General features: G+C 40.2%; 1 pseudogene; it reads left to right on the top strand.

Annotated features, from left to right (window-relative positions):
• Positions 1-685: 685 nt before the first annotated feature.
• On the top strand, positions 686-2,389 carry LOC135712190 (uncharacterized; annotated as a pseudogene).
• Positions 2,390-10,662: the final 8,273 nt, after the last annotated feature.

Below are 10,662 nucleotides of genomic sequence, written 5' to 3'. Positions count from 1 at the left end.
GATGGTACAATGGCCATTCCAAAACCCGAATTGCTCTACAGGTCCATTTGTTTGCTGGACACCACTGGGAAACTGCTTGAGAGGGTCATCCTCAACAGGTTGTCGGCCTACACCGAAGGTGTAGAAGGCCTGTCAAGCAGCCAGTACGGGTTCCGTAAGGGCAGATCCACGGTGGATGCCATCCGCGACGTCATCCAGACGGCAGAGGTGGTCCACCGGAAACGAAGGGGCATTCGTTACTGCGCGGTGCTAACCTAAGATGTGAAGAACGCGTTCAACAGCGCGTTCTGGGGAGCGATAGCCCGCTCGCTACACCAGCTACAAATTCTCGGATAGAAAAAGTTTTCAAAAATATTACGGAAAAACAGAAAAAGGATTTTGAATTTCATAACAAATCGAAGAAACACGTGAAAATAGAGTGCAACGAAGAGGTAAATGAAAATGCCAGGCAAAGACTCAAACACAAAAAACCGATTTGAGGAAAATAGTGTTAGACAAGTTAATAAAAGTACTGTAACTATGGATGACGGAAGGAGAGTACATAAAGATGATGTTAAAATTTTGAAAATTTAACCATGTTTATTATTTCTTTCGTAACAGAATCTTAATATAAAAATAATATAGATATTAGAAGAATAGATCATCTTCCTATAATTGTGTTTGACTCAGGTACAGCTAAAATTCAAAATTCATCTCGTTGAATAGTCTTGCAACCGGCTGGAAATTCATAGCAGGGAGTCCTGATGCAAATGACCTGAACATTATAAACTCCTCGATCAACGATCTTGTAACGAATAATAACCAACAAATTAGAATAAACAGAGCACTTAATTTACAGATGAAGGAACTTGTATACAAAACAAAAGATGCAATAGAACTTTCAAATTCAAGATCATTAGAAATCGATATTCGATCAATATTTATCTTAACCTAAAATATCTTTCAGAAAAACTAGATCAAATAGTCGATAGCATATCTTTAGCAAAATCAGGAATTCTAAATGAGAAAATGGATGAAATAGATATTTTGTATCAAGATTTATCCAAACAAAACATTACAGTTCATAACGCTTTGGAGGCACTCAGCTTTGCAGATACAACGATCGTCACAAACAGCAAGGAACTGACTTTCTTGATTAAAACCCCCGTCTTGGATAAAATGATATTCAACAAGATTCACGTCTTCCCTGTCATAATTAACCACAAGCAAATCTATTTGGCTAGAAGAAACTATTTGACACATGAAACCGGCAACTACGTTATCGATTCGTTAAAACCAGCTATATACAAAATTCACGAAACGGAATTCGACAACTCTAAATGCATACCAAACCTTCTTTCCGGGCAGCAAGCAAGCTGCAATTACACCATGAATCCATCAGAAGATGAATTCACCGTTATCAACGACGAATATATCATCATAGATTCAGATAAAAAGGTATCCTTCGTATCAAATTCTGTAATCAGTAATCGTACCCTAACTGGGACATTTTTGATAACATTTCACGATTGCGAAGTGAACATCAATAACATTAGCTACTCCAGCAAAATTCGTAGTATAGCTGGGAACCCAATGCAACTTCCGTTGGACGGAAATGCAATACATAATCAATTCACCATAGCAAATTTGAGTTTGGAGCACCTACATAACTTACACCTGGCAACGAGAAAGGAGTTAAACTACATTCGACTTAATAACACTAGTATTGAGTGGCCAGTCTGGTCCATTCTTGGAGGAGTCATTTCACTCCCCTGCATGATAACCGGTATCGTGATTCTTTACAAAATCTTCACCCACAGATCAGCCATTTTCAAAATACAGCAGACATGCTTAGTATGCACAGTTGTACACACATTTGTTAATAACTTTTCACTCAGTTGTTGAAATTTAGTGTTCTTTAAAGTAATTGATAGATTAGGATCATAGTTTACTGAGGACATGTAAAGAGTAGGTAAATCTTATCATTTGAATCAACACCAATGATTTTTTACACTTGAAGTCCGAGATGAGCAGCGAGCATTTCTCACATCATTTTTGCAACGCAAATTCAAATACAGTTTATTACTTAAATCAAAATATCACTTGTTTTACGTATTTATGAGAAGCTTCACTGCTTCGACTGCTTCAAACAAAACTATGATTCGTCAACTCTGTGCAAAGTTTTTATCAAATGAGCAGTTCGTGAGCAAAACTGTGTTTGCCAAGCATGACAACAGACATCAAACACCACACCTATACAGGAGCCAATGGAGGACATACAACCCAACCTTAGACCTTTGACACTAAGGGACGTGATTCGGACGGAGCCTCATCTTTAAGAAGGGACGAGTTAGCAATCGAGCTATCTGGACTTGGACAGTGCAGATTGCTGACGGACACATTGGCGTAAGTTAGCAACGGAGCAGCCCAAACGGGGACAGTGAAGAACGCTGACGACAACTTTAGAGCGGATGGCAACGATCGATGCAGCTTGGCAGTTTACGGCGTGGAGCACCAGCAGCGAAAAAGTGCAAGGAGAGCAATGTGAACTGTAGTTATAATCGATTATCAAATAAAGTTCAGTTCGTTTTAGGCTAGCGTGTAGTTAAGTTGTATTTGTTTAAAAAGGTTATCACGTCCGTGAAATCTTAACCCCTTCCCTTCCGCCGCCGAACGCCAGTTAGATTTAAACTGCTGCTCGTTTTCTATGGATTTATTAGTTTTTTTGAGATTCCGTTTGACCAAGGCCCAATACCGTTCGATAGGGTGGAGTTCTGGGCTGTTGGGAGGGTTGTGGTCATTGGGTACCACAACCACGTTGTTCACATCGTACCACTCGAATGCCTTTTTCCCATAGTGGCAGCTCGCCAAGTCCGGCCAGAACAGCACAGGTCTATTATGTTGCTTTAGGAATAGTAGCAGCCGCTTTTCCAGGCACTCCTGGACGTAGATATCTTGATTGATGGTTCCCGTAGTAACGAAAATGCCGCTTTTTAGACAATACGTACATATGGCCTGCCAGACGAAATATTTTCTCGGGAACTTCGATAGTTTGAAGGTTTTTTTTTTTAATTTCAGCCACCTTCCCTTTTTCTGATACTGTATAAAACTCCTGTCCCGGAAGCTGCTTGAAATCCGACTTCACATAAGTTACGTGTGAGCAGATTCGTATACCGACGTGTTTTGTTTGTAATCTCGGTTCGCCACCTTCACCTTTTTAAACGTCGACAACCCGGCTTGTTTCTTTGCCCGCTGCACAGTAGTATGGGAGACATTGAGCTTGCCAGCGACGTCCCGGATGGAGAGGTTAGGATTCCGTTTATATTTCACCGCCACCTTCTTCGTCGTCGCTGCCACGTCCGGATTACGATTGCCGCCGCTGCCAGACTTCCTGGCGTCAATTTGGCCACATCCAGCAATTTTGACAACTTGGCGTGTGAGAACGTCGGATTCTCTTGCTCAGTTTTTTTTTGTGTTGGAGTTACTTTGATAATACTCCATGAATGTACCGTGCCGATTCAAATTTCGGACACTTAAAGGGTGATACGGTCAAAATTTGGTCAAGGGAAAACGCGTGTAAATCGGTGAAATCGTTTATTTAAAAAATCAAATTAAATTTCTTTTTCAAGTTCAATTAGTATAAAATTCAGGAAAAATATTCAGTTAGGCTTCCGCTTTTCCAAATCCGAATTGCCGGGCCTTACGCTTGACCCCTGCCATCAGATTTTGTACAGCCACCTTGTCCACCTTCTTCGCCGCAGAAAGCCAGTTTGCCTTGAACTGCTGCTCGCCCTTAGCAGTTTTTTTGGTCTTCTTTAGGTTCCGCTTGACAATAGCCCAGTATTTCTCAATTGGGCGGAGCTCTGGCGTGTTGGGAGGGTTCTAGTCCTTGGGAACCACCTGCACGTTGTTGGCGGCGTACCACTCCATGGCCTTTTTACCGTAATGGCAAAATGCCAAATCCGGCCAAAACAGTACGGAACAACCGTGTTTCTTCAGGAAAGGCAGCAGACGTTTATTAAAACACTCTTTCACGTAAATTTCTTGGTTGACAGTCCCGGAAGCTATGAAAATGCTGCTTTTCAAGCCACAGGTACAGATGGCTTGCCAAACCAGATATTTCTTTGCGAACTTTGACAGTTTCATGTGCTTGAAAACATCTGCTACCTTTCCCCTTCCTTTTGCCGTATAAAACTCCTGTCCCGGAAGCTGCTTGTAGTCGGCTTTGACGTAGGTTTCGTCGTCCATTACCACGCAGTCAAACTTCGTCAGCATCGTCGTGTACAGCCTCCGGGATCGCGCTTTCGCCGTCGTATTTTGTTTATCATCGCGATTTGGAGTCACTACCTTCTTGTATGTCGATAGTCCGGCTCGTTTTTTGGCTCGATGCACGGTTGTAGACGATACACCCAGCTTATTTGCGGCATCTCGGAGAGAGAGGTTAGGGTTTCGCTTGAAACTACCGGCAACTCTCTTTGTCGTCTCAGCGGCTTCCGGTTTTCGATTTCCCTCCGATCCAGACTTCCTGGCTGTCGACAAACGTTCCCCAAACACTTTAATTACATTTGTAACGGTTGATTTGGCAACTTTTAGCGATTTTGCCAACTTTGCGTGCGAGTAGCTCGGATTTTCGCGATGCGCGAGCAAAATTTTGATACGCTGCTCTTCTTGCTTGGACGGCATTTTGACAACTGAAGAGTGAATTCCAAAATCAAAATAGGAGCAACATTCTACACACACACACCTTCAAAATCAGTGTTCAGGTTTTTTAAATGCAAAATTGAAAGAAATACGTCAAGTTGATATTGACCAAATTTTGATCGTATCACCCTTTAAACTCGAATTTCGGACACTTTTAAAAGTTGATTATCTCGGTCGAATATGATCCACATGTCTTGTAAATTTTAAATTTTTTTGACTAGTGCCCTCCACGATCATCTAACATTATTTCTTTGTTTCTAACTGGATGTAATATTTAATTAAAAATGAAAGTGTCCGAAATTTGAATCGTCCGAAATTTGAATCGGAACGGTAGGAGAACATGGTTGAATCTCAAACAATTTAGTTCGAGAAATATGTGAACTGTGAATGAGTATATAATCAGAAACATCATAAGCAATAAGCAGACATCATTGAGTTTGTGATGGCTATATCGGAAATGCATTTAGTAAATGATTGATTGAGTGCGTTTTCATCTAGGCGAAAAATAAGAAAATTGCTTTTCAGATGTACAACGTACTATATAAAACCTTTATATGATTTCAAAGGTAATACTCTAAGGTACAAAATGGAACCAATAGTGCAGAGAGTAAATTAAATCATTATATTCTACTATCAAAGTTACCCGCATTATCGATGATATCCCGTTCATGGCTTATTTAGAGTTGAGGTGTGCAAGGTGATCACAATTTTAGCGTTGTTGGTGTCGTGATGTGCTGTTTTTCATTGGCCATCATGGTGTGGTGGCGTTACGCCATTTATAATTGGCGGTGGAGGTGCGGAGGTGTAGTGGTAAAAACTGGCGCGAGCCTTTTTATAAGTTGAGATATAATCTCCACAAATTAACCGTTTTCATAAAGCTTGAGTAATTTAATATCTAGACGCACTGCTTAGTTTACTACAGTGCTCCTAGCAGTCATATATGGAATGTTTTCACAGCAGTTTGTTTTAAAATGTTTCCACTTTCAGTGCTGAAATATTCGTCACGATTTATTTTGATTTAAAAAAAGTTATAGGGGAAATGGCTCTAATGTTGGCCTATGGGCCCATCGCTAAAAATCTGCTATTTATCAATTGTATCTAGATGAACGCGTCATTGGGAAGGTACTAATGGATATTTTTGGTTGCTATTGAAAATTTAGTCGATTGCTGAATTTATGTGTGGGCCCAAATTAGAGACACTTAGGCCGACATAACATACATTTCCCCTACTTGATGGAAGCCGCGAACCGAAAATTAATTTTGGATACCCACTTAGAAAATCTGACGTGGTTAGGAACAAAAATCGCAAACCCGTTTAAATTGGTAAATCGACCACGTGCAGTGTTCTCAAACGTTTCCGTGAGCGGCATAATATCGATCGGCAGGATCATAGCAAGCGTCGTAGTGGAACTAAGGATCGGAAGCTGCATTTGAAGATAACTTATTATCTGGCAAAGATTTGCAGGCCCAGGTTTTCGTGACAAACAAACTATGGATTTAGAGCAGAGTTGAATTAAATCATGAAAAAATCACCAGCATTCACTATGAAATGAATTTTTCATCCATAGTGAACTTTGATGAATTTTATTGATTTTTTCAGCCCTGATTCAGAGTGTTCACTCGGCTGTCGACAAAAGCAGGCCACCCTTGATGTGTGCCACGCGATCGTCTGTTTTCTCGGCAGCAACCATTTGGTCCTTCTCATTGTTATTCATCAGTAGTTCTTTCAGTCGATGCGTCGTCGACTTTGGAGAGCAACCGTTTCGTGGTGAATATGTGAGTGCTGACCACGTTTTACGTCCATTGCTGAAATGGAAGCGCTCTGCCCCCCGTTGGTGATACTGCCATTCAATGAAACCCCTGGAAGTGGATCCCGTTCTGATGGAGGAGGCTTTTTGGATAGCGGTTGTGTTGTACCTTCTGACTATAGTTTTAAGATGTATAGTATAGTGACCAAGATTCCTCGGCTCTGTAAAGTTAACTCGTTTGAGTCTTATCAAATAAATTTATAAACAATGTAAACTGTGGATTCCAAAACGTACAAGCAAAGCCTTAAAAAACGTATTCTTCCATATATTAAGGCTCACAATGGACCTGTAAAGTTTTGGCCTGATTTGGCAAGCTGCTACTACAGTGGAGAAGTTCTACAGTGGTATCGTGACAACGGGGTAGATTTCTTCGAAAAGGACATCAATCCACCTAACTGCCCTCAATTCTGCCCAATTGAGAAATATTGTCAATTGTCAAACAGAGGTTCAAGAAGAGTGGAAAGGTGACTCGGGATGCGACAGAGACGAAGAGATGTTGGAACAAAACGGCCACTCAGGTTAGCCAACAGAGTGTCCAAAATATAATGAGTGATATTCGAAGTAAAGTTCGAGATTTCATCAAAACCAAAGTTGTTGTGATGTAAAAGGCATGGTGGCCTTAGAGCGACCGTTTTTGTTTACTGAGCAGAAGATCGTGGGTTAGAACCCAAGCTTCTTTACATCACTGAGTTGATAGAGTTGCGTCATTTGCTTAACAGGCTTTAAAAGATCGCATCACTTCCCAATGTGAATACAGATCTAACTTACCCTTCCCACTAACAAAAACGTCCTTCCCGTGACAACCGTTGAGATGCAGAGGTATACTCGGTCTATAGTATTAACGGTTATTGAAATAACAATCCTCTCCCTCCCCGATGACCGTAATAACGTGGCTGGCTCCGTTATTGACCTCAAAAATAAGTATTCTCCGGATTTGTTCTCTGAGAATGGATTGCCAGTCCCAAGCCCCATTCATTTGATTCTTAGTGAAATTTTTTGCTAAATCTGGTAAATCACGGAGTAGCAACTACTAAAGTGTATGGTCGTCAATGCTCATGCTCAGTAGTCGAATTGGTTTGCAGTGTTCAAAACCGTTATTCTGCATGAGTTCATTCCGTTTCGCTTTCTGTTCGTAGACTCTCTTTAAAATGCTTACGGTCTTACCCCAATAGAGCATATTTGTTCAAAAGCATGATTAACAACCTATTATTGATCACAACTATCTATAATCGCACAAGGATGATGATAAAAGGTTAAGATGGCAATATGTATGCAAAACAATAGGATTCCAATCTTTTAGTGCTGTCAAACTCTTAAAATCGGGTTGCAAAACATAAGATCCAGCAGCACACGATAGATGCTTGGGTATGTTTTCTTTGTTTTTTTTTTAGTATTTGTCAGTTCATTGTGGGTCCAATTTGTCTCAAAATGTTCCAAATAATGAATAGCAATATGGCCTGTGTTTATTTAGTTGCAATAAAACTGATTTCTAGTTACAGTTATGGGACGATGGGCCCACAGTGACGGGCTTACCCTCACTGCGCCTACATTTTTCCTGTTGATAACAAAACGAGTATTTAATTTGATGTTCTGCCAAGGCAATGCAAACGAAACTGCAACAACATATTTTTGAAGAGAAAATTTAAAGCAAACTGTAAACAACATTTGATATCAAATTTGTCAATCTTGTAAACTAAAATCAAATTATGATTTTGTCGTGACCGGACCGAGGTTTCCAGTCTCGGTCACGGCTGCACGAATCCGCAATGCTCTCGGCTGCTCTCCTTGAGCTGTGCTGCAGTTCCTACTGCTATTGCTACTGCTGCTGCTGCTTCTTCACCAAAATTCGTCACAAGAATGTCTTCAACGAGTAAGTAGTAAAATTCTTCTTTACTTTGATTTGTTATGTGGTTTACAATTGCTAATACAGGGCAAGAGGTTAGCCAGAAGGGCTCTTCATCTTTGGTGGACTTTTTGATTTTGTGTTGTACATGTTGTTTTTTACTGTTGTGAGTGTTCACGTTTCAGTGTCGAGTAATTTTTAGAATATCGTGTAGAGTACTCGTTATTATGTTGAAAAATCATGGCAAGTAATGTTCGTGTATGTGTACAGTTTTTCTCCGTCAGTAAATCTCCCTGGTAGGCCAGAGTAGAGTAGCCTACAGTATTACGCAGCCATCCACCCACCGTAGTCTACAAAACCCACCACCAGATGGAGTAAAAGCAGCATTTAGGCGACCATATCAACAGCACCAGAAATGGGAAAACAGAGGATTACAAACCGACCATTCCAAATAATTTGTATGGATTTCATCCAATCCCTTCCGAGAAGCAAGCAGGGCAACGCTCACTTATTAGTGGTCATGGACCTGTTTTCTAAGTATTGCCTGCTTGCTCCTGTAAAGAAGATCTCTGCAGTATCTCTCAACAAAATTTTGGAAGAGCAGTGGTTCAGACGACTCTCTGTCCCACAAATCGTCATCACAGACAACGCGACAACATTCTTGTCGAAAGACTTTCAAAATTTACTCGAAAAGTACGAGATACAGCATTGGGCAAATGCTCGCCATAGAAGCCAAGCAAACCCAACAGAACGTGTCAATAGGACAATCAATTCCATGATTCGTTCATATGTGAAGCAAGACCAAAAGCTATGGGACACGAAAATAACGGAGATTGAGTACGTTCTCAATAATACGGTTCATTCAACGACTAAATTCAGTCCACATTGTGTGATCTTCGGTCATGAGATAATTGACAAAGGGTCAGAGCATAAAAAGAGCAGAGCGAGGAACATACTGAGGAGCAGAGAGTAGAAAAGCTGAGAGGGGTAACAAAGAAGATCGGAGAGTTGGTTAAAGAACACCTCCAAAAGGCTCACGAGGACACCAAGAGACGATACGATCTGCGACATAAGCGTTACTCACCGACGTTTAATGTGGGTCAACAGATCTATAAGCGTAGCTTTCGTCTGTCGTCTGCTGGGAACCAGTTTAACGCAAAGCTGGGACCACAATATGTTCCGTGTATCATCATAAACGCTAAAATTAAAAATAAATAATATGTAAGAGCTCAAAACATCACATCATTTCAAAATGCAATACTTAAGTAGGATATTAGTTTGGATTAGAAGAGTTATTTTCGCGAAAAAGGTCCTTTTGAAGATAGGGTAGAGCGCTACTTCGTCGTAATCGCCCATTTCCGTTCTATCGATCAGAAAAGATCAATAATATCAATGATTTCACCGTGCCTTAATCAATAATAGGTTTGTTCCGATGCGTTAGTTCATTAGCTACAACATAAATCCTGTTAGAGCGCATTGTATGAATATTTACGCTCATTGTTCTCAAAACAAAAGAAGCGCTCCTAGCGAATCCTCTTTTTCTACGTTTATCCGTAGGACGAAGAAAATCTAATGGCGTTTCAATGCGTTAGGACGGAATTGAAACTCGTAGAACGAATTTAGAATCAAGAAGCAGTGTTAGATTTTAGACAATATCTCAACAATTTGTGACTCTTTATCAAATCCAACGGTACGTATGGAAAGGTGAATAAATTTGCAAGTCATCTTTGACAGAAATATTCAATTTTTTGTTTCAACTCGTTCAGAAAAGAGAGGTAAAGCGCGGGTTGTGCTTAGTACGACGGAAATTAGATCAAAAACCCTACTTATCGTTCCAAATCTAGTCATTCCGATGTATGCATTTTCCCGGGAAAACCAATGCGCAGGTGTGACATTCAGGTTTGTAAAAATTTGTAAATATTCGGCCGAATAATCATTAAGTTCTGCATGTTTACCTAAAAAAATTAAAAATTAGGGTTTTATATTTGTAGTTTTAAAGATTTTGTTTTAAGGTGTTTCATTGAATAAGTTTTATTGTCTGTGTAGGAGTAAAAATGCTTAAATTGCATCGTTTGTTTTCATTCGGTTTTCTTGTCGTGTATGCAAAGTTGGTAATAAGTTATAACATCCAATACAGTCAAGCTGAGAGATATATTACGAAGGTGTATGTGTGTAGATATATCGTGCGTGTATTTTTGTTAGACTCAAGTTCAAAGTCATGATCATCATCAACAATAGCCCGAAATGATCGCATCTACGTTACAAACATTATTCACTTTTGCGATACTCAATATAGGAAACAATAGCATTGTTCCGTAGCCTGCAATACGA

Source organism: Ochlerotatus camptorhynchus, unplaced genomic scaffold, assembly GCF_037179485.1.
Source record: "Ochlerotatus camptorhynchus isolate MF236.1 unplaced genomic scaffold, CSIRO-AGI_Acam_v1.1 ptg000463l, whole genome shotgun sequence".
In the NCBI taxonomy this organism is placed as follows: Eukaryota; Metazoa; Arthropoda; class Insecta; order Diptera; family Culicidae; genus Ochlerotatus; species Ochlerotatus camptorhynchus.
The sequence above is the reverse complement of the archived record's forward strand: the minus strand, read 5'-3'. Positions and strand labels throughout refer to the sequence as shown.